Genomic DNA, 23,964 nt, shown 5'->3' with positions numbered 1-23,964 from the left:
GTATTCAATTTCATTTCTAGTGATTGGTCTGTTCAATTGACCTGTTTCTTCTTAATTCAGTCTCTTATAGGCAGCATGTTGTAGGCTCATATTTTTTTAGCCAGTCTGCCACTCTGTATCTTTTGACTGAGGCATTCAGTCCATTGATATTTAAGGTAATTATTGATGCATTTGTATTTATTGCCATTTTAAACTTTGTTTTCCAGGTGATTCTATATTTCTCATTTTTTTCTTTTCTTTTGGTTGGATGAGTCCCTTTTATTTTATGCTTGTGTGTGTCCTCTTCTTTTTAGTTTTTGTAAATATATTGTTTGGTTCTGATTTGTGGTTGCCCTGTTTTTCAAGTATGTTAACCCCTTCCTATATCTTGGTTTAGCCTGATAGTCAAATACGCTCAAACACATTCTGAAAACAAAAGAGTCTAGATTTTCTTACTTCCCTTCCCCATATTTTATTACTTAGATTTTTTTTTTACATTTTCATGTTTATATTTCTGTTGTCCCTTGTGTTTATCATTGTTTTTACATTTTTTTTTCCTTTTAGATCTGCATACTGGGTTATTTAAGTGATTGCTTTCCAGTGTGATTTCCCCCATTTATATCTTCTTACTTATTTTTTATTAATAGGAGACCTTTCTATATTCTCTTAGAATGGGTTTAGTATTGCTTCATTCTTTTAATTTTTGTTCATTGGATAAATCATATATTTCTCCTATTTTAAATGATATTTTTGCTGGGTAGAGTTTTCTAGGCTGCAAATGTTTACCTTTTAGAATTTTGAGTATGTCTTGCCACTCTCTTCTGACCTGTAGTGTTTCGATAGAGAAATCAGCTGATAGCCTTATGGGGTGTCCCTTATAATTAACTCTTTAAAAAATTTTTGTTATTATTTTTTAATAGTTATTTACCCAATACAATTTTTTTTCTATTGTACAGCATGGTGATCCAGGTACACATACATTTACACATTCTATTTTCACACATTATTGGGCTCTGTCATGAGTGACTAGACAAAGTTCCCAGTGATACACAGCAGGATCTCATTGCTAATCCATAACCCCAAGCTCCCAACCACTCCACTCCCTCCCCCTCCCCCTTGGCAACCACAAGTCTATTTTCCAAGTCCATGATTTTCTTTTCTGTGGAGGGTTCATTTTTGCTTTATGTTAGATTCCAGATATAAGTGATATCATATGGTATTTGTCTTTCCCTTTCTGACTTACTTCACCTAGAATGAGAGTCTCTAGTTCCATCCATGTTGCTGCAAATGGCATTATTTTGTTTTCTATGGCTGAGTAGTATTCCATTGTTTATATATACCACATCTTCCTAATCCAATCATCATTGATGGACATTTGTGTTGTTTCCATGTCTTGGCTTGTGAATAGAGCTGCAATGAGCATGTGGGTGCATGTGTATTTTTTAAGGAGTTTTGTCTGGATATATGCCCAAGAGTGGGATTTCTGGGTCATATGGTAGTTCTATGTATAGATTTCTAAGGTATCTCCATACTGTTCTCCACAGTGGTTGTACCAGCTTACATTCCCACTAACAGTGCAGGAGGGTTCCCTTTTCTCCACACCCCCTCCAGCCTTTGTTATTTGTGAATTTATCAATGATGGCCATTCTGATTGGTGTGAGGTGTTATCTCATTGTAGTTTTGATTTGCATTTCTCTAATAATCAGGGATATTGAGCATTTTTTCATGTGTTTGTTGGCCATCTGTACATTTTGTTTTTCCCCTGCTGCCTTTAGAATCCTCTCTTATCTTTAACGTTTGCCAATTTTGATTATATGTCTTGATGCAGGTCTGTTTTGGTTCAAATTGTTTAGTGACCCTCCGTACTTCATATTTCTTGATATCTGCTTTCTTCTTTAGATTTGGAAAGTTTCAGCCATAATTTTTTAAATATATTTACAATCCCCACACTTTTTTCTCCTCCTTCTGGTATTCCAGTTATGCATAGATTGGCCTGCTTTATATTATCCTATAGATCTCTTATATTGCTTTCATGTTTTTTTTTTCATTTAGTTTTCTGTCTGTTGTCCTCATTGCATGATTTCCATTATTCTATATTCCAAGTCACTTATTTATTCCTCTACATTAATTATTCTATTTCAGTTCCTATAACTCATTTTGTATCTCTGTAAAAGAATTTTCTTATTTATCTTGGCTCCTCCTCATATTTTCTAGTTCCTTTATAATGTAATCTGCATTACTGTTCATATCTGCTCTCAATTCCTTCATATTCACCCTAATTCCTTCAGTATTTTCACCATTTCCTTTTTGAACTCAGTGTCAGTTAGACTGCAGAAGTCTGTTTCATTATTTGCTCCTTCAGAGGAATTTTCCTTTTCTTTGAACTGGGAATGGTTCCTGAGCTTCTTAATTTTGCTTATATTTTTCTTATTTTGTGAGTTTAGGTAAATCAATTACTGTAGTCTTGGAGGGCTCTTTATATTTGAGTGTGCCCCTGGGTAGTTTGTGAGGGTTTACTATTATCTTTTTTTTTTTGGTGTGAGGGCTAATTTTGGTTTGTATACTTGCTCTCTCTTTCCTCAGTGTGTTCAAGCTGCTACCCCCTTGATAGGGGGTGTACTTGCGTGTGCTTGTGCATACTACCTGTACATGCTTCCAGGGAGATAGAGGCAATGGGCAGGGCTAGTAGCCATGCCTGGTTGCTGGGTTCTTGAGAGTGGTGAGGACCTGCATGAAGTTGGCCAGGCTGCTCCTGGTTGCAAGGCCCTGGGAAGTGGCATCTTCAGACAGGTGTAGATGGAACCCAGAACATTTTGCAGTGTCAACAGCAGGGCATGTGCTTTCCCAAGTGAGTAAGAGCAAAAACAGGTAGCATTCAGCTACAGTGCCCTCCTCTGCACTGAATCCTGACATGACTGGGGCCATATACGGTGTCTGTTCACAGACTTCTGGTGATGGCAGGTCATGCCCACCTCTACAGCCTGAGATAGCTGCAGTCTTTTGCCCCCCCATAGCCTGTTCAAAAGGTATCACACAAATACACAAAGAAAGATATTCCTATGGAAGTCCTTCCCCTTCTCCCTTCACCCTTCCCAACAGTGATGCCTTGCTTATCCCACAGGCCCAGGACTCCTCCCAGGTTCCCTAGGCTCTGGAGCTCCACTCTCCAGCCCTTGGTGCCCCACACCTTACTCCTCCAGGCTGTTTCCACACAGCCAACCCTGTCCACTCCCTGGAACTGACCTCTGGAGCCTGAGTCCCAGAACCCAGCCCCCACCTGAGCATCTCCAGCTATAGTATCTGATGGTGCCAATAGTTTATGTAGCTCTCTCTCTCTCTCTGCTTTGCTCTAGTCAGTCTGGCTGCTGTGATTTTCTCCAAGGTTCTGAGGTTCCCTCTTTCTGGGCTGATCTCCCAGTCAGATAGTTTCTTTCCCAGGGTGCGGATTCATTTCCTCTTTCACAGATCCCTCTCAGGAGTACTGGTCCTGTCCCAAGTACTTTTTGTTCTCTTTTCTCTCTGTTTTCCTTTTGTTCTACTCAGTTTCCCTTTTTGGAGGTTTCAGGTCTTCTGCCTAGCATTCAGTAGATGTTCTGTGTGAATTGTTCCACATGCAGATTTTATTTTTGTAATATGTTTTTGGAAGGGTCCACCACTTTCATCCTGCCACGTGCATCTTATTTTTATAAACTAAGTAAAGAGGAAGTAAATATATTTGGGTCTGTCAAATAAATGTGATATTTGTACTATAAAATTCATATGCCTCTATAAAGTTATAAAATGATGTATTCATAAATTTGCAACAGAATGATACTGTGACAATCAGTTTAAAACACTCAATTCTGCCTCTGCAAAAAAATTGTTTTAAATTTGAATTAATATTGTCAAATAATATGATAATAACTAACATATTTAAAGCCCAAACCATATCTTCCAGGCTTATGATGTTAAATCCACCCCAATTTAAAAAAAGTGAAGGAAAAACCAGTATGCAAGAAAATAAAATGTATTTTTGAGAAAGAAAAACAAAAGCATGTTTTTGTTAAGTGTCAAAGATAATAACTTCATCCTAAACCTGAACAATTGGTTGTTATAGACTGAGAAAATGGAAAAGTGTAAGACACATATTAAATGGATATTTTAAAAGAAAAAAAAAAAAACAATGTTCAAGGAAGGGTCTTGGAAAAGGTTTGCTATTTTGTTTGCTAAAGCCTGGTGGAGATTGGATGAATTTATTTGTAAGGCTCTTTAAAAATAGCATTAGGATAAATAGTGCAATGATGCATATCAAGAAGTTCTCTTCTTCTAAAACAGTGTTTTCTTAAATTAATATACTATCATTAGGTAGAAACTATAAAAAGATCTTCTTTACCTTGTAGTGTAACCCAAAAATCCATTCCTAAAGAATCTACACAATTACTGCCCTTGTATGGATTGGCTTGTGTAATTTTCCATTAACATTAAACATAGGGAGTGGTAATAAAAATTCCTAAAGGATATTCAGGAATTGAAATATACTCTTTATTGTTGATAAATTGTCCAATTTTCTGTTGGTAGGGACACATATTCTTTGCTTAACGTAACATTTGTTAGACTTCTGAACCTTCTCCCATGCCCCTCTATGCATTTCTTGTAAAATCCTTAACAAGAACTCTGAATAGTCAGCTTAGCAGTGGTTTCTTATCCTCCTTATCTGATCACCCTTGATATCTAATCAGGTTTCTCACTCTGCACCTTGAATCAGGTGATGTTTGATCTCCCTGGCCTGTTTTCAGCAACGATTCTGTTAGGCTGAGTTATCCAGTATCCTTATCCTTCATGTTTGCCTTTAGTAATTTTTCAACTGCTGAGCACCATCAGGATCTTTGGCTATAACTTGAAAATCTATGTGTCCATGCTATATTTAGATTTGAGCTGGTTCCTTCTTTCCTTCCCTCCATTCCTCCCTCTCTCCCTTCCTCCCTTATTTCTTTTATATATTTTAGCAGGTGTTCTTTTGTTGCTGTTTTAAGATTTTTTTTTTCTTTTTATGGCTCACTGCAGCATATGGAAGTTCCAGGCTAGGGTTGAATTGGAGCTGCAGTTATGTCCTATACCACAGCCATAGCAACAATGGATCAAAGCCATACCTGCAGCCTATGCCACAGCTTGTAGCAATGCTGGATCCTTAATCCACTTGACACTATGTCAAGTTCTTAACCCACTAAGCCACAATGGGAACTTCCATTTTAAGATTTTTTATTGAATTATAATGCAAATAAAGAGCACAAATCATAAGTATTCAGCTCTATACATGTACAAAAATTTCACAAGACTGCTTATTTTGCAAACAAATTAATCTATTCTAATAGGGCAAATGGTGACAGTAGAAAGGGAAAAAAACTATGTTTCAGTAGAAAACTACTCTGTACCCTTGAGGAATCAGTCTTGCATATTTTGCAAGTCTGGGAAAGATCCTGATTTCTTCTAGTGTCCTGCAATATCTGGCTACACCTATTCAAATTAATGCTTCCAATATTTTCCCTTCTGATTTGGATTCACTGAGAATTAACCTGTCCTTTTCCTGAAGACCTGTGATTTAAAGCTGGACAATATGATATAAACCTTAAGGAAATCACCACAGCAGATCATGTATGAGTAACCTCTATGGCTGCTGTTGTGTGGAATGATCAGAAAGTTCACTGGAATAGCTGATGTCATCAGCACAATCATTCAAACTGCAACCCAGTAATACTATGCATTGCCATCGCTCTTAACTGTACATCTAATAATACTTTGGGCCCAACATTTAGAAATCTCCTGGACTGGATTCTCTCTGAATCATAAGCTGTTTCACAAGAGTTTTATTCTTTGTTTTGGAAGCATTTTTTATAGAGGAAAGAGGGAAAAAGGGGAAGACAGGGAGATAGAAGGGAAAGACTAAAGAGGAAATTGGACTCAGAGGGAAGGAGATTGAGAGACGACCAAGAGAAATGTGGTCAGAGACACAGAGTGAAAAAAAAATGAAGAGACTAAGGAGAACTACCACACCCACATCTCTGCCACTCCATTCCTACCTCTAAGTCTTCACTTTCTCTGTGGGTCTTGAATTTCTCTTCCTCTATGAATTCAGAATCAAAGGGCTTCTGTTTTTTATTTGTTCCTAGATACCACCTAACTCAACCTCCCCCTTTCTGTGGGTTTTTTTTTTGGATGTGGTTTTTTGAGGTGTAATTTTTATGTAATAAAATTCATTCTTTGGCTTCAATGTGCAGCTGCCCTTCTGTAATGTGGGGCATTGCCAAATTTTGTGACTTTTCAAGGGAAGCTGGAAATTCAGATCTATGGTGATGCATTTCTTCATTTTAAAATATTGTAAAAAAACTATAGGCCTGACACACATATCTTTCTCTCTCCCTCTCATATTCTCTCTCTTTTTCTCCTCTTATATTTTTTTTCCTTTTATATTTTTGAGTTAAAGTTAACTCAAATAAAATTCAACATTTGAACCACATTAAAGTCTACAATTCACTTAATTCCACTTCACGTAGAATGTTGTGTAACTGTTACCACAATATAGTTCCAGAACATTTCATTACCCCCAGAAGAAATCCTGTACCTATTAAATTGATGTCCATCAGCTTATGAATGGATTAAAAAATGTGGTCTATCCATAGTATGGAATATTATTTATCCACAAAAAGGAATGGAATACACACATGCTATAATGTTGATGAATCCTGAAAACATAAGTGAAAGAAGTCACAAAATGCTACATATTGTATGATTCCATTTATATGAAATGTCCATAATAGTCATACCGTAGAGACAGGAAGCAATTAGTGGTTACCTGGGGCTGCAGGTAATGGAGAATGGGGAGTGAGTTTTACTATGGCTCCTTTGACACACACACTCTCGGTTTGTGTTTTGTGGATAAAGCCAATGAATTCTCTGTGTAGCTGGAGGCTCAAAGAGGGCAGAGACTGGCTTGAGACCACACTTCTCTTGCTTTCAGAGCAAGAGCATCTTTCACCACCTCTCATGGGGGATATCCAGAGCTCTCTAGCCCCCGTGGCTCATGCTTTGCTCTTGGCCATCAGCACAAGCTCAATATTAAGTCCATTCCCTAGAGAGAACTCATCCACCTCAACACATGGTGTGAAGGCTTACAGCATGGAGATCATTATAGTTGTGAGAACTGAGACATAACTAGATAAGGTCACTTACCTAAAGTAACACGGATGGTAAGTGGCCAGAACCAAAGTTTGAACCCAAGCAGTCTGGTTCCTTAAACATTATTATTAATGATTATTCAAACATATGAAAGGAAAAATGAATGACTGAGTCAGTGCACATGTGAGTAGATGAATGTGTGGTTGTTCCTACAAGTTTAAAAGAAAAAAGATAGCTTTTGCAATCATACAGACCTGTGTTGCGACCTCAGCTCATCCATCCTGTGACTCACTGTGAGCTGTCATGCCATTCACTTGTCCTGACCTCAGTTTGATCATCTGAAAAATGTAACTGGGAAGAAGCTAAACGTTCACACACTGCTCTGGGGATCATGAAACAAGGCAACAAAAGATTGACAGAAATATCAATAGTGTCTCAAGTGTAACAATAGTGTAACAAATACCATTGTTACAAATACAAATACTATTGTAACAGAAGTGTAACAAGGCAACAAAAGATTGATGGAAATATCACTAGTGTAGACACTATCAAAATTACCCTTATCAGTTCATTTCTCTATACAGAGAAAATTTTCAAATCTGACTTGTATGACAGAATCATTTATTCTGATATGTGAGGAAATAACAAAATAACAGCTATGATTTATTGCTATTCTTTGTTTCCCTCTCTCTCTCTCTCTCCCCCACACATTCTATTTCTCTGTATCATTTATTAATTTATTTGTTCATTCACTCAAAAAACATTCTGAGATGGCCTGTGTGCCTGATCCTCTACTGACCGGTTCTGGAGCTATAAAACCTAAAGAACAAGCCCCACACCCTCTCTTAGTTACAGCTCTATTTCTCTAACATCCTTCTCAGCAAAACTTCTACTCATTGCTTGTAACCCACATTCATGAACTTTTTAGCTCTCCAGAGACTTTCCTTTTGAGCAATTCAGTGGCTAACCCTCTGTCTTCACTATACTTGATATTTCATTAGCATTCAACAGAGTTGATTGCCCCCTTCTTGAGATGCACACCTCTCCTTGTTTTGAGGGAGTCATGCATTTCTGGTTTCCTCCCCAATTTTCTGGCTGAACTTCCTAGCCTCCTTCATGAATAGGTGTCTTTATTTCCTCCACCAATGTCCTCTAAAATAAAGGTAGTTCCCAAGGCCCCATTCTAAACCATGTCCTCTGCACTGACTGCATACATCTGACAGTTTTTTCCGTCCCTTGGGACAGGATGGTCCCTAGGGTCTCTCTCCAACCTGGGTGTCTTTCCCAAGATTCAGGCCTGTTCATCCACACCTTTCTGGATAACCCAAACCAAGCTCCAATCAACTTATTTTCAGACCCCACATTCTATATCTCTGTGGTGATCCCACCATCTACCTAGTCACCTGGCGCATACCCTAGAAAGACCAATTTCTCTCAAGGACCCAGTTTCCTTTCTCTCTGTCCACTCCCAATACTGCTTCAACAACTAAACTTTCCCTGTCTCTGAATCTATCTCTTGAGCTTTAGTTCTCTGCAGATGTTGGCCTTCTCCATGCTCATCTCACCCTCTGTGTCCCCAATTGTCTCAGTTACCCTTACCCTGATTCTCCATATAGGAGAGACCCCCAAATCTGGCAGTTCACTAGGGTGAACCTAGATACTTCCCTCCTCCTTACCTCTTCTCATCTCTGTCCCTCTTGTTACCAGTTCTCTCTGCCTCAGCTCTTCCTCTATCTCCCCAGCTCTCTGGCCCCTCACCCTAGTCTCCTACCTAGATTCTTGGCCTTGAGCTCCCCTTCTCCTCTAGCTCACTTGCCAGACAGCCCTGGATGAGCATCTCTACATTTCCAGCTCATAGCCCACTATTAACTCCCCAGGAGCCTAGAATAAAACCCTAGCCCTTCAGACTGGCCTTCAAGATATTGCACAATCTGGTTTCAGGTCCAGGTCCCTCTGTTCCTGACCTGGCTTTTCAGGCTCAGGAGTGTCAAATTACTTAGAGATCCCAGGTCCCACCATACTATTTCTTCCCCTTCAATCTTACTTTGCACAATTCCTTTGTGTGGTGCATCTTCACCTTATGTTTTACAGAGAAGTTCTGAAGCACCATGTGCTCTGGAAAGGCTTCCTTGCCTCTCCAGATTGGGTTAATACCTGTGCTTCCTGTGGGAACTGATATATGAAGTACAGTAGGTCAGGTATTCCACATATCACCTCCCTGTGTCCCTAGAATATGCCTTAAAATTTTTTATTCAGTGAGTAAATAAAGCCAAATACAAAAGTGGCTATTGGGTCAATAGGGCATAATAGTGAGTGGTACCAATCTAATTTCTTCCCTTCTTTTCCCTGGACCCATGAATACTATTAGAAAACTAATTAGGAACTCATACTCAGTTGTTTTGGTTACCCTATAGATGTGCAATGTAGCCCCATGCCATTTTATTCCAATGTAAAGACCAGTGGTGTCCCATACCCACCAAGAGGGTATGAAAATGTTAATGCCATATCGTGATATAAAATAGGATATCTTTCTGTATTTCTTCCCAGATTCCTGGCACAGAGTTTCTAAAACAAGTGGAATTATATGAGTGGTAGGGAAGAGAGGAGCATCATTTCTTGTTCATAATAAGCCCCTTTTAACTCTACCTCAGAAACTGGGTTAACTTATGTTACTTTTTTTCTTTATTTTCATATAAAATCCCCCTCAATAAATGCTTGATGGCAAGTACCAAAGAGTATACTCTTTGCTATCAAGTCTCAACATATGATTTGGGTGGCTCTTTTTTTTTTAAATAGTGATTTTTTCCAATATAGCTGGTTTACAATATTCTGTCAATTTTCTACTGTACAGTATAGTAACCAAGTTACACATACATGTATACATTTATTTTTCTCACATCATCATTCTCCTTCATAGGTGACTAGACAGTTCCCAGTGCTACACAGCAGGATTGCATTGTTTGTCCATTCCAAAGGCAATAGTCTGCATCTACTAATACCAAGCTCCCAGTCACATTCCCTCGCCCCTCCCCCTTGGCAATCACAAGTCTTTTCTCCAAGTCCATGATTTTCTTTTCTGTGGAAAGGTTCATGTGTGCCACATATTAGATTCCTGATATAAGTGATGTCACATGGCATTTGTCTTTCTCTTTCTGACTTCACTCATTATGAAGGTTTCTAGTTCCAGTCATGGTGCTACAAATGGCATTATTTTGTTCTTTTTATGGCTGAGTAGTATTCCATTGTGTATATATACCACATCTTCTTAATCCAATCATCTGTTGATGGACATTTGGGTTGTATCCATGTCTTGGTTATTATGAATAGTGCTGCAATGAACATGCGGTTGCATGTGTCTTTTTCAAGGAAAGATTTGTCCAGATATATGTCCAAGAGTGGGATTGCTGGGTCATATGGTAGTTCTATGTATAGTTTTCTAAGGTACCTCCATAGTGTTTCCACAGTGGTTGTACCAGTTAACATTCCCAACCGTGCAGAAGGGTTCCCTTTTCTCCTCACCCCATCCAGCATTTATTTTTTGTGCACTTATTAATCATTGCCATTCTGACTGGTGTGAGGTGGTAGCTTGTGGTAGTTTTCATTTGCATTTCTCTAATAATCAGTGATGTTGAGCATTTTTTCATGTGCTTGTTGGCTATAAGTATATCTTCTTTGGAGAAATGGCTACTCAGGTCTTTTGCCCATTTTTCCATTGAGTTGTTGGTTTTTTTGCTGTAGAGTGTATATGTTGTTTTTACATTTTAGAGATTAAACCCTTGTCAGTTGCGTCATTTGAAACTATTTTCCCCATTCTGTAAGTTGTCTTTTTGTTCTCTTTTTGGTTTCCTTTGCTGTGCAAAAGCTTTTCAATTTGATTAGTCCCATTGGTTTATTTTTGCATTTATTTCTGTTCCTTCGGGAGACTGACCTGAGAAAACCTTTGTAGGGTTGATGTCAGAGAATGTTTTGCCTATGTTTTGTTCTAGGACTTTGATGGTGTCTTGTCTTCTATTTAAGTCTTTCAGCCATTTTGAGTTTATTTTTGTGCATGGTGTGAGGGTGTGTTCCAGTTTCATTGATTTGCTTGCAGCTGTCCAGGTTTCCCAGCAATACTTGCTGAAAAGACTGTCTTTTTCCCATTTTATGTTCTTGCCCCCTTTGTCAAAGATTAATTGACCATAGGTGACTGGGTTTATTTCTGGGTTCTCCATCATGTTCCATTGGTCTGTATGTCTGTTTTGGTACCAGTACCACACTGTCTTGATGACTGTGGCTTTGACATATTGCCTGAAGTCTGGGAAAGTTATGCTTCCTACTTGGATTTTCTTCCTCATGATTGCTTTGGTAATTCTGAGTCTTTTGTGGTTGCATATAAATTTTTGGATTGTTGGTTCTAGTTACATGAAAAATGTCTTGGGTAATTTGATAGGGATTGCATTGAATATGTATATTGCTTTGGGTATTATGGCCATTTTTACAATATTAATTTTTCCAAGCCATGAGCATGGAATATCTTTCTATTTATTTACATCTTCTTAAATTTCCTTGAGTAATGTTTTATAGTGCTCAGCATATAAGTTTTCACATCCTTGGTCAGGTTTGTTCCTAGTTATTTGATTTTTTGTGGTGCAATTTTAAAACATACTATATTTCTGTATTCCTTTTCTAATATTTCATTGCTATTATAAAGTAATGTGACTGATTTCTGAATGTTAATCTTATATCCTGCTAATTTGCTGAATTTGTTGCTCAGGTCAAGTAGTTTTGGGGTTGAGTCCTTATGGTCCTATTATGTATCACGTCATTGGCATACAGTGACAGTTTTACTTCATCTATTACAATTTATATGCCTTTTATTTCTTTTGTGTGATTGCTGTGACTAGAAGTTCCAGTACTATGTTGAATAATAGTGGTGAGAGTGGGCATACTTGTCTTGTTTCAGATTTTATTAGGAAGGCTTTCAGCTTTTCTCCATTGAGTATTATATTTGGTGTGGGTTTGTCATAATTGGTTTTTATTATGTTAATTTATGTTCCCTCTATACCCACTTTGGTAAGAGTTTTTATCATGAATGGATGTTGGACTTTGTCAAATGCTTTTTCTGCATATATTGAGATGATCATGTGGTTTTTGACTTTTCTTTTGTTAATGTGGTATATGATATTGATTGATTTGCATATGTTGAACCATGCTTATGAACCTGGTCATGGTGTACGATCTTTTTTTATATTGTTGGATTGTTTGGCTAAAATTTTGTTGAGAGTTTTTGCATCTATATTCATCAAAGTTATTTACCTACAGTTTTCTTTTTTAGTGGTATCTTTGTCTGGTTTTGGAATTTGGGTGATGGTGGGATCATGGAATGTCTTTGGGAGTATTCCTTCTTCCTCAAACTTTAGAAAAAGTTTAAGGAGGATAGGCATAATTTCTTTATTGTATGTTTGCTAGAATTCACCTTTGAAGCCATCTAGTACTGGACTCCTATTTGTAAGGAGTGTTTTTATGACATATTCAATTACATTTCTAGTGATAAGTCTGTTCAGTTGATCTGTTTCTTCTTGATTCAGTTTTGGCAGGCTATAAGTCTCTAGAAATTTGTCCATTTATTCCAGGTTGTCAAATTTATTGGCATACAGTTGTTCATAGTATTCTCTCATTGTTTTTTGTTTTTCTGCAGTATCTGTTGTGACTTCTCCTTTTGCATTTCTTATTTATTTGGTTTTTTCTCTCTTCTTGGTGAGTATAGCAGGAGGCTTGTCATTTTTTTTTTTTTTTGCCTTTTCAAAGAACCAGCTCTTGGTTTTATTGATTTTTTTCTATTACTTTTAATCTATTTTATTGATTTTCTCTCTGATATTTATGATTTCCCTCCTTCTGCTTATTTTAGGTTTGTTTTTTCTTCTTTTTCTAATTCATTTAGGTGGTGGGTTAAGTTTTTGTAAGATTTTTCTTCTCTTTTGAGGAAGGCCTATAAAGCCATGTATTTCAAACTAAGCACTACTTGTGTGGCATCCCCTAGATTTTGAGTGGTTGTGTCTTCATTATCATTTGTCTTGAGGTATTTTTTAAATTTCATTCTTGATTTCCTCATTGACCCACTGGTTTTTTAGTAGCATGTTGTTTAGTCTCCATGTAGTCAGTTTTTTTTCTCATTTTTTTTTCCCCTGTGGTTGATTTCTAGTTTCATGCTATTGTTTTCAGAGAAGGTACTTGAAATAATTTCTATACTCTTAAATTTGTTGAGGTTAGCTTTTTGCCCTAACATGTGATCAATTCTTGAGAATATTCCTTGTGCAATTGAGAAGAATGTATATTCTGATTTTATTTTTTGGATGTAATGTCCTGAAAATGTTGATTAAGTCTAAGTTTTCTAGTGTCTCCTTTAGGATCTCTCTTGCCTTATTGATTTTATGTCTAAGGTGTAGGGTGTTAAAATCTCCTGCTATTATTGTATTCCCATCAATTTCTCCTTTTATGTCTGTTAGTATTTCTTCGTAGTTTTCTGGGTGCTCCACTTTTAGGGCATATGTAATGATGTTTGTAATATCCTCTTCTTGAATGGATCCTTTAACCATTAAATAGTGTCCTTCTTTGTCTTTCTTTATGGCCTTCATTTTAAAGTCTATTTTGTCCGATATGAGTATTGCAAATCCTGATTTCCTGTCTTGTCCACTGGCATGAAATATCTTTTCCCATACCCTTGCTTTCAATCTATATGTGTCCTTTGCCCTAAGGCGAGTCTCTTGTAGACAGCAGATTGCAGGTTTTTTCTTTTGTATCCAATCTGCCACTCTGTGTCTTTTGATTGGAGCACTCAGTCCATTGATATTTAAGGTGATTATTGATAGATATGTATTTATTGCCGTTTGAAACCTTATTTTCCAGTTCATTCTATGTTTCTCTTTTCGTACTTTTTTTTTTGCTTGAATGGTTTCCATTTATTTTAAGCTTGAGTACTTTTCACTTTTTGTGAATTTAATGTTCAGTTTTGATTCGTGGTTGCCCTGTTTTTTTAAGTATGTTAACCCCTTCCTGTATCTGCTTGCTTTACCTTGATAGTCATATAGGCTCAAACACATCATTAAAATAAAAAGAAAAAATGAATCTGTATATTCTTACTTTCCTTCCCCACATTGTATGATTTTGATGGCTTCTTTTTTTTTCATCATCTTCATGTGTAGATCTGTATGCTGGCTTATTTAAGTGACCACTTTCCAATTGTGATTTCTTCCATCTTAATTCTTCTTACTTATTTTTTTAGTTTAGAGAAGCCCTTTCAGTATTTCTTTTAGAATGGGTTTAGTATAGCTTTTTGTTTGTTGGAGAAATTATTTATTTCCCCTTCTATTTTAAATGATATTCTTGGTGGATAGAGTATTCTACATTGCAATTTTTTTCCTTTGGTCACTTTAAATATATCTTGCCACTCCCTTCTGGACTGTAGTGTTTCTGCAGGGAAATCAGCTGATAGCCTTATGGGGGTTCCCTTGTAATTAACCATTTGCTTTTCTCTTGCTGCCTTTGGAATCTTCTCTTTACCTTCAACTGTTGCCATTTTTATTACCGTTTGACTTGGTGTGGGCCTGTTTGGGTTCTATTTGTTTCGGGCTCTCTGTGCTTCCTGTATCTTGACATTACTTTCCTTTAGATTTGGAAAGTTTTTAGCCATAATTTCTTCAAATGTATTTTCAGGAGTTCCTGTCATGGTGCAGTGGTTAACGAATCTGACTAGGAAACATGAGGTTGCAGGTTCGATCCCTGGCCTTGCTCAGTGGGTTAAGGTTGTTGCCGTGAGCTGTGGTGTAGGTCGCAGATGTGGCTCGGATCCCACATTGCTGTGGCTCTGGCGTAGGCTGGCAGCTACAGCTCCGATTAGACCCCTAGCCTGTGAACCTCCATATGCCATGGGAGCAGCCCAAGTAATGGCAAAAAGAGAAATATATATATATATATATATATATTCAATCCCCTTTTCTTTTTCTTCTCCTTCTGGAATTCCTCTTCTACATAGATTGGCCTGCTTTATATTATCCCATAGATCTCTTATATAGCTTTCATGTTTTTTCATTTGGTTTTCTGTATGATGTCCTGATTGAGTGATTTCTATTGTTCTATCTTCCATGTCACTAATTCACTCCTCTTCATTGTTCATTCTGTTATTTATTGCCTTTTGGTCAGGTTGCATCTCTGAAAATGCATTTTATAGTTTTTCTTGGCTCCTCATATTTTCTAGTTCCTTTCTAAAGGAATCTGCATTACTGTTCATATACATTCTTAATTCCTTGATATTCAGCCTTAATTCTTTCAGTATTTTCACTGTCTTCCTTTTGAACTCAATGTTTGTCAGTCTGTAGATGTCTGTTTCATTGTTGACTGCTTTTAGGTGAATTATCCTTTTCCTTTAACTGGGAATGTTTTCTGGTCTTCTTCATCTTGCTTGTGTTTTTCTTTTTCTGTGTTTGTGATGCTACTTCTATGTGAGAACACCCCTTTGTATTTTTTGGTGAGTTACTATTAATTTTTGGAATGGGAATTTGAATATTTGCTGTTTCTTTATTTGGTGTGAGCAGGCTGTTACCCCCAGAATGCTCAGCATGTTTTCAGGAGAAGGAGGCAATGGTTAGGGCCAGCATCAAGGACCTGCAGGAAGGTGGCACAGACTATTTCTAGTTGCAGGGCCCTGGGAAGTGGTAGTGAGCTCAGTGCAGATCTGCAATGTGACCAAAGCATTTGGCAGTAACAGCAGCAATGTGTGTGAGTTTCTAGGGGAGTGAGAGACACAACAGTTAGTGTTCAATTGAAACCACTTGTGGTGCCTGTTCAGGGACCCCTAGTGGGAGTGGGTCATGACCACCTTTGGAGTTAGTGATAACTTCAGCGGTTTGCCTATGGCACCTGTTCACCTTGCATGAAGCACCCTGTCTCACTTATCCCACATAGGAGGTGACACACAGGCTATTCCTAGTCAGAGGATCCTGGGAATTGACAGAGATCAGGCATGTGGGTACTGCCCAGAGCATTTGGCAGTGGTATCAGCAGGGCAAATATGTTCCCAGGGGTACAAGAACACCATTAGGTGGTGTTCAGTTACAATGCCCTCCTCTGTGGTGCCCTTGTGGTGAACGGGGATGCAAGTGGTATCTGTTCATGGACCCCTAGTGATGGCAAGCCACTCCCACCTATGGTGCCAGAGATAACTGTGGTGGTTTTCCCCTACCTCCTGTAGACCATTCCAGAAGCACCTCATCCTGCTTCACTCCCACAGGAGGTGCTGCACAGGCTGATCCTAGTTGCAGCTTCCTGGGAAGGAACAGTGATCAAGTGTCTCGGGACTGCAGTGGCAGCAATAGGGTGGATGTGCTCCCAGGGGAGCAAGAGCAACAACAGGTGTTCTTTCACAGTGTCCTTCTCTGTGGTGCCCTCTGAAGTGGTTGGGTTTGCAAGTGATTTTTGTTCCAGTATCCCCAGTGGTGGTGGGCCATGCCCACCTCTGGATTCAGAGATGACTGGGGTGGTTTGCCTCCACCACTTGCAGACCATGCAAGAAACACACTGTCCTACTTAGCCCACGAAGGAGGTTCTGCACCAGCTGCTCCTAGTTGTAGGGTCTTAGGAAGGGACAGTGACCAAGTGTCTGGACACCACCCTGAGCATTTGGCAGTGGCAGCTGCAGGGCAGTTGTGTTCCCATGGGAATGAAAGCAATAGGGTATGGTGCCTGGTTTCAGTGCCCTCTTTTTTCTTTTTCTGCCAACTGCTGAGGTGACTGGGGTCACAGGTGGAGCCCATTCACAGGCCCCCAGTGGTGGCAAGCCATGCCTCCCTCTGGTCTCTGAGACAACTGCTGTGGTCTATCACTGCCACCTGTAGATTGTGCAAGAGGCACCATATCGCACTTAGCCCCCTATGCCCTTAACCCACACAAGAGTTGCCTGGCCACTGGTAGCCTGCACAAGAAGCACCCAGTCTCCCCTAAATGAGCAAGAGGCTTCTTACTGCCTGTAGCCTGCACCAGAGCCAACCCACCCTCTGAAAGCCTGTGGGTGCACATGCACCTGCTAGATGATGTTCAGGGAGATTTTTATGGTGGTCCTCCCCTCCTCCTCTTACCCTCCACAATAATTGCACCTTGCCTCTCCTGCATGCCTAGACCTTCTCCCAGGTTCCCTCTGCCACATTGTTCACTCCCCAGCCCATAGCACACCACTCACATGCCCATGGTGCACTGCTCCTTAGCCCCTTAGGCTGTGTCCACACCACCAACCCCAGTCCTCTCCCGAAGACTGACCTCCGGAGCCTAAGTCTCATCACCCAGCCCTTGCCCAAGCATCTCAGTCTGTGGTATCTGGGCTGATGGTTCAGATGATCGGTGAGGCTCTCACTCTGCTTTGCCATTCTCAGTCAAGCTGCTGTGCTTTTCTTGGCTACTTTGAGGTCCCTCCAACTTGGCTGATCTTTCTGTCAGTTAGGTGGCTTCCCAGGATATGGGTTTCTTTTCTCCACATCTCCATCTCAGGAATCCTAGTCCCATCTTGATTCCTTTTCTCTCTCTCTCTCTCATTTTCTTTCATTTTACCCAGTTATGTCAAGAGTTTCTTGCCCTTTTGGGGGGATTAAGTTCTTCTGCCAGCATTCATTTGCTGTTCTGTGTGAGTCATTTTACATATAGATGTGTTTTTTTGATGTGTTTGTGGGAGAAGGTGAGTGAGACCTCTTACTCCACTGACATCTTGCTCTGTCCCTTGTTTGGCTCTTAATACATAAGAGACAGCCAAACAAGAAATGGACTTTTATTGTTCTAAGGAAAGAATGTCTAATTTTTCCTTTGAACAAGAGAGGTTGCTGACAAAGATTATATGCTTCACAAAACTTTAGTGAGACTCCTAAACCTTCTCCTTGGCCCACCTATTCACTTTGTTTCTTTTGCAAGAAACTTACTAAGTCAGTTTAGCAAGAGTCCTTCATTATCTATATCTAACTTCTTTTAATATCTAATCAGATTACTCACCCTCCACCATTCACCATGGGATGTCTGATCATCCTGGCCTTTTTTTTCCTCTTTATGGCCACAAATGTGGCATATGGAAATTTTTTACCTAGGGTTCTAATTGGAGCTATAGCTGCAAGCCTATTTCACAGCCAACACATCTATAACAGGTAACACCAAATCTGAGCCACATCTGAGACCTACACCACAGCTTGTGGCAATGCCATATCCTTAACCCACTGAGTGATGCCAAGGATAGAACCCTCAAACTCAGGATGGTTATGTCAGGCTCTTAGCCTGCTGAGCCACAGTGGGAACTCATCAGCCTGGACTTTATTGAGCAAGAATCCTTTAAATATCTTTAGTCAAAATCCGTTTACACTTGATGTAGTCTCTTAGTAATTTTCTATCCACAGACCCCCACCAAGCCTCATGGCTATAAATTTCACTAGCTAATGCTGTATTCAGAATTAACACCTGTCCTAGAAAATTTCTTTTGGCATTAAAAAAATGTTTTCCCACTTAAACTATGTCTAACTATGTTTGTTTGTTTGTTTTGACAGTTGTCAAAATCAAAAAAATCCCGTCCAGTAAACCCCAGAGTGATATTCTGTCTACCTGAGGCTGCTGCTGTGGAGAGATCTGGGTGAAGCCATCATCAGTATGTCTGACCAGGAGGCAAAACCTTCAACTGAGGAGCTGGGGGATAAGAAGTAAGGAATGTACACAAACTCAAAGTCATTGGACAGGATAGTAGTGAGATTGACTTCAAAGTAAAAATGACAATACATCTCAAGAAACTCAAAGAATCATGCAGTCAAAGACAGGGTGTTTCAACAAATTCACTTAAGTTTTTCTTTGAAGGTCAGAGAATTGCTGATAATCATGTTCTAAAAGAACTGAGAATTGAGGAAGAATATGTGATTGAAGTTTATCAGGAACAAACAAGGGGTCACTCAATGTGTTAGATATTCTTTTATTTTTTCTTTTCCTTTAATCCTTTTTTATTTTTTAAAATAATTCTTTTGTAATGTGGTATTCAAAACAGAATTGAAAACTGGCACCCCATCTCTTTAAAACATCTGGTAATTTGAATTCTAGTGCCCATTATTCATTTTTGTTTGTTTTTATTGTGCTGATATTTGGTGATCAAACCTCAACCCCCTTTATACTGCCCTCTCCTTTTAAAAAATTATTTGTGTGCACAGAGAGGCCACTTTTCCCAGGACAGTGCTTTTTCAGGCTTTTGATAAATAGGATCAACTGATGTGAGTGTTCAACTGACTTTCCTACTGGCCCTGAAGTTCTAGCATGTGATTGCTTCACTCCTGGAATATGGCATTCAGTGGGAGATTGAAGATTTTAGACACCTGAACTGTGGGAAAAAATGACTTTTCCTTAACTTTAAGCTACTTTTAAAATCTGAGGTTCTGGACCAAAAGAAGAGAAATATCAAGTTGTAGTCAATATGGCAGAGATAATGACCAACTACAAAGATGACTACACCAAAGAGAAAGTGGTTTAAGATGAAAAAGAAACCTTGTTAGAAGATCCAAGAAAAGTTCTAATTTTAATTAGCAGTTAAAAGTTATTCATGCAGAAGAGTATATAATATAACACTGATGTTTTTTATTTTATTAGTACTTTTTGGCCTGGGATATTGGTTTTAAATGGAAGTTGTCTGTACCAGCTTCACTAAAATAAAATATTTGTAAAAAAAAATCCCATCCAGTTCTGTACTCTCTTATTTATCTTTTAATTCAGAGTCATGAGAAGCCAAAGTGTCCATTTTGTAATCTCAACTTTCTGTTCATAGGAATCATCATTTTGTCTCCTGATGAGAGCAGTCTTTCCTCTGAAACTATAGGTCATCCCAGCATAAACTCTAATGGAAAAAAGTGGCTGTTGGATCAACAGGGGGTAAAATCAAGTAGTACAATTTCGATTTCTACTCCTTGATGTCTGGACCCATGTATTCAAATGGTATGAAAAAAAATCATGTATTAGTTACTGATTCAGAACCTTCAGAGTACCTTGGTGAACCTTGCCCCAGCTCTGCAACTTATTGCCACCTATCTGGAAATATAACTCAGTATTCAGAAGGCACCTCCACTATCCTATCGAGCCAGCAGGTGAAGCTGGTGGATTTCATGAACATGTACCCATTGCCACACTTATTTTTGCTGTGATGAGAGTTCCTAAATCCCAAGCAGTTCTATGTAGGATACTGTGGTCGTGAGTATATTCTGTCAGGTCCAAATATGTCAGTTTTGCAGAAGCACTACATTCAGGAAAGGCACATCCTTATCCAGAATAAATGTCTAACCCACTATGGACAAAATGCTAACTCTTCCATATTGGAGGTGGTCCAGAGTAATCAACCTGCTGCCAGGTTGCTTCTTCTGACTGAACAATTCAGGAATGGTGCCCAAGCAGGGACTCCTTCTTGATGCCTGCTGCTGGACAGTGGGACACAGAATTGGTGACTGGAAGCCTATGATGCTGATTCTATGCACACGTCAGTCCTGCCACCATGGCCACTTTATTATAGCCCATTAGGTAATTTAGAGCTCTCTGGGGTAAAATGCTGCTAGGTATAAACTGAGATATCATATCCACTTGACTATTGAAGTCCTCTTCTGATTAGATCAACTTTGGATAAGCATTTACATGACATACAAATATTTTTATTTATTTTTACTCATTAGAAGAGAACTCTCCAAGTAATCATCCCCAAATATCATTGTTACCAATTTCACAATCATGTAGCTCTCAAGTCCTTACCAACAATCAATACTATTGGCCACAGTGCATGAATAAGTATATAATTAAAATCTGGTCAACTATGTGAACATCGAGGTGCACTGCCCCAAAATCCCACCTGCTGGGTACACTTCCATTTGTCTCTGTCCAGTGATGTCCCAGAGAGGGGACATGTTGTTGTAGCTGTCCACTATTGGTTGGTGTGTGCATATTGTGAAGAACAATCTATAAACCAGGCCTGTGTCTTTTCTTCCTCTGTCAACTGATAGTAGGGTACACTCCTTTATGGGATAGGCTTACACTGAGAGAGACAAGGCAGTGTAGTAGGAGTAGGGACCATAGGAATTTATGTCACCAACACATATGACTTATTTTGCTTGTTAGGCCTGGGCCTAATCAAATATATGTCACATATATACATTTAGTGGTGATTTGCTTTCTGTGCCCAACGTGATGACTTGGTGGGTCAGATAACACCCAGTTCATGATGGAAGCTCAGATCACATGGTGACAGTGTGGTCCATTGTCAAGTATTCACTTTTTTTTAGGGTCTATACCTGCAGCATGTGGAAGTTCCCAGGCTAGGGGTTGAATTATAATCAGAGATGCAGCTGTTGACCTATAGCACAACCACAGCAGATATGAACCACATCTGTGAGTTACATCACAGATCACAGCAACACTGGATCATTTAACCCACTGAGATAGGCCAGGGATTGAAACTTCATCCTCATGGATAATAGTCAGGTTCTTAACCCACTGAGCCACAATGGGAACTCCAATAATTCATTTTTTAAACACAGTACCAGGCCTAGAGGTGTTTCTCAAAAGGAGAGTAGTTATCTTTGGAAGATGGAAAGATGTATCTCCAAAATACCCCAAACCCTTACTACCATTTAAATATAGGAATTCCTCAAGGCTCCAAATAGCCTATCTTTCAATAATTTTTTTTTGTCTTTTTGCCTTTTCTAGGGCTGCTTCCATGGCATATGGACATCCACTGGCCTACACCAGAGCCACATTAATGTGGGATCCAAGCTGCATCTGCAACCTACACCACAGCTTACAGCAACACCAGATCCTTAACCCACTGAGCACGGCCAGGGATCAAACCTTCAACCTCATGGTTCTTAGTTCGATTCGTTAACCACTGTGCCACGACAGGAACTCCATAAATAAATTTTTAAGTACTATCGGGTCTGCTAGGTTATATGCCCCAAGTAGTAAAGTAGTTTACATGGTGTCCTGGAAATGTTGGAGAGCCTTGTTTTCTTCTGAGTTCTATTGAAAAAATAGCAGCTTTTAGGGTTAATCAATAAAAAAGCCAGAGTTACAACTTCAAATGAGAAAAATGTTGCCTCCAAAATACAGAGGCCCAACAGACATTCTACTTCTTTCTGGGTTGTAGGAGCAGCCAGATGCAACACCTTATGCTTTGCCTTAAAAGAAATATCTGTGAATGGATTAAGAAAATGTGGTACATATATGTAATGGAATACTACTCCATAAAAGAACAAAAATAAAGCCATTTGCAGCAAAGTGGATGCAAATAGAGATTCTCATACTACGTGAAGTAAGTCAGAGAGAGAAAGATAAAAACCATATGCCATCACTTACATGTGGAATCTAAAATATGACACAAATGAATCTATCTATAAAACAAAGAGACTCACAATTTATACAATATACCTGTGGTTGCCAAGCAGGGGAGAGTGTGATGGATGGGGGGGTGGGGTTGGTTGGTGTGAAGTATTACATTTAGAATGGATAAACAGTGAGGTTCTACTATACAGCACAGGGAAATATATCCAATCTCTTGGGATAAAACATAATGGAAGATGATATGAAAAGAATTTATCAACTGACTCACTATGCTGTAAAGCAAAAATTAAAATTAAGTCAACTGTACTCTAATAAATTTTAAAAGGAATATCTGGAAAAGTTCCATAGTTCCAGCCCCAAGAAACTTCATTGAGGCAGAAGATACCTAAATTTAGCTGGATTGAGTCCCTACTGATTATTAGAGAAATGCAAATCAAAGCAATGATGAGGTAACACCTCACACCAGTCAGAATGGTCATGATTAATAGTCAACAAATAACACATTCTGGAGAGGGTGTGGAGACAATGGAACCCTCCAACATTGTTGGTGGGAATGTAACTTGGTACAACCACTATGGAAAATACTATGGAGATACCTCAGCAAACTAAATATAGAACTACAATATGACCCAGCAATTCTACTCTTAGACATATATCTGGACAAAACCTTCTTGAAAAAGAACATCCACCCTATGTTCATTGCAGCACTATGCACAATATCCCAGACATGGATGCAACTTAAATGTCCATTGAGAGATGAATGGATTAAGAAGACATGGTACATCTATACACACAAGGGAATACTACTGAGCCATAAAAAATTACAAAATAATGCCATTTGAAGCACCATGGATGGAACTAGAGACTCTCACATGAAGTGAATTAAGTCAGAAGGAGAAAGCCAAAATTGGATGATATCTCTTTTTTTGTGGGGTCTAATATATGACAAAAATCAACCTTTTCACAGAAAAGGAAATCCCACTTGGACAAGATATTTGTCCTTTCAAAGAGAGAGGGGGAGGGTGATATGTGGACTAGAATCTGGTTAATGATGCAAACTATAGATTTTGGAATGGAGAAGCAATGAGATCCTGCTGCATAGCACTGGGAACTCTATCTACTCACTTATGAAGGAGCATGATGAAGGATAATGTGAAAAAAAGTACATATGTATGTGTGATTGGGTTGTGTTACTGTACAGTAGAAAATTGCAGAACACTATAAACCAAATCTCAAGGTAAAAAATAATAATATTGTGGGAATGTAAACTGGTACAGCCACTATGGAGAACAGTTTGGAGATACCTTAGAAATCTATACATAGAAAGTCCATATGACTCTGCAATCCCACTCTTGGGCATATATCTGGACAAAACTCTACTTAAAAAGAGACACATGCACCCACATGTTCATTGCAGCACTATTCACAATAGCTAAGACGTGGAAACAACCAAATGTCCATCAATAGAAGATCAGATTAGTA

At 38.9% G+C, this 23,964-nt stretch overlaps 1 protein-coding gene and 1 pseudogene across 8 annotated transcripts in view; both read left to right on the top strand.

The window, feature by feature from the left end:
• The window catches only part of LOC102163334 (uncharacterized), a 158,769-nt gene extending 136,339 nt beyond the window's left edge, over window positions 1-22,430 (top strand). For 5 of the 7 annotated variants that reach the window (XM_085017116.1, XM_085017139.1, XM_085017134.1 and 2 more), the window contains one exon: window positions 18,681-19,558. The gene's annotated coding sequence lies outside the window, so the exon portion shown is untranslated. Of the gene's footprint in view, window positions 1-18,680; window positions 19,559-19,933; window positions 20,101-21,852 lie in introns of those variants that run through there. The other 2 variants (XR_014840413.1, XM_085017122.1) reach the window with 2 other exon arrangements.
• LOC110256995 (small ubiquitin-related modifier 1 pseudogene) lies at window positions 18,781-19,558 on the top strand (annotated as a pseudogene). The gene has a single exon (XR_014840417.1). The product of XR_014840417.1 is annotated as a small ubiquitin-related modifier 1 pseudogene (transcript).
• Window positions 22,431-23,964: the final 1,534 nt, after the last annotated feature.

The sequence above is a fragment of the Sus scrofa genome, chromosome 1 (assembly GCF_054392235.1).
Source record: "Sus scrofa isolate SSC_HxYL_T2T_F1_AM1 chromosome 1, Sscrofa_HxYL_maternal_Yorkshire_Landrace_v2.0, whole genome shotgun sequence".
NCBI lineage: Eukaryota > Metazoa > Chordata > Mammalia > Artiodactyla > Suidae > Sus > Sus scrofa.
The sequence above is the reverse complement of the archived record's forward strand: the minus strand, read 5'-3'. Positions and strand labels throughout refer to the sequence as shown.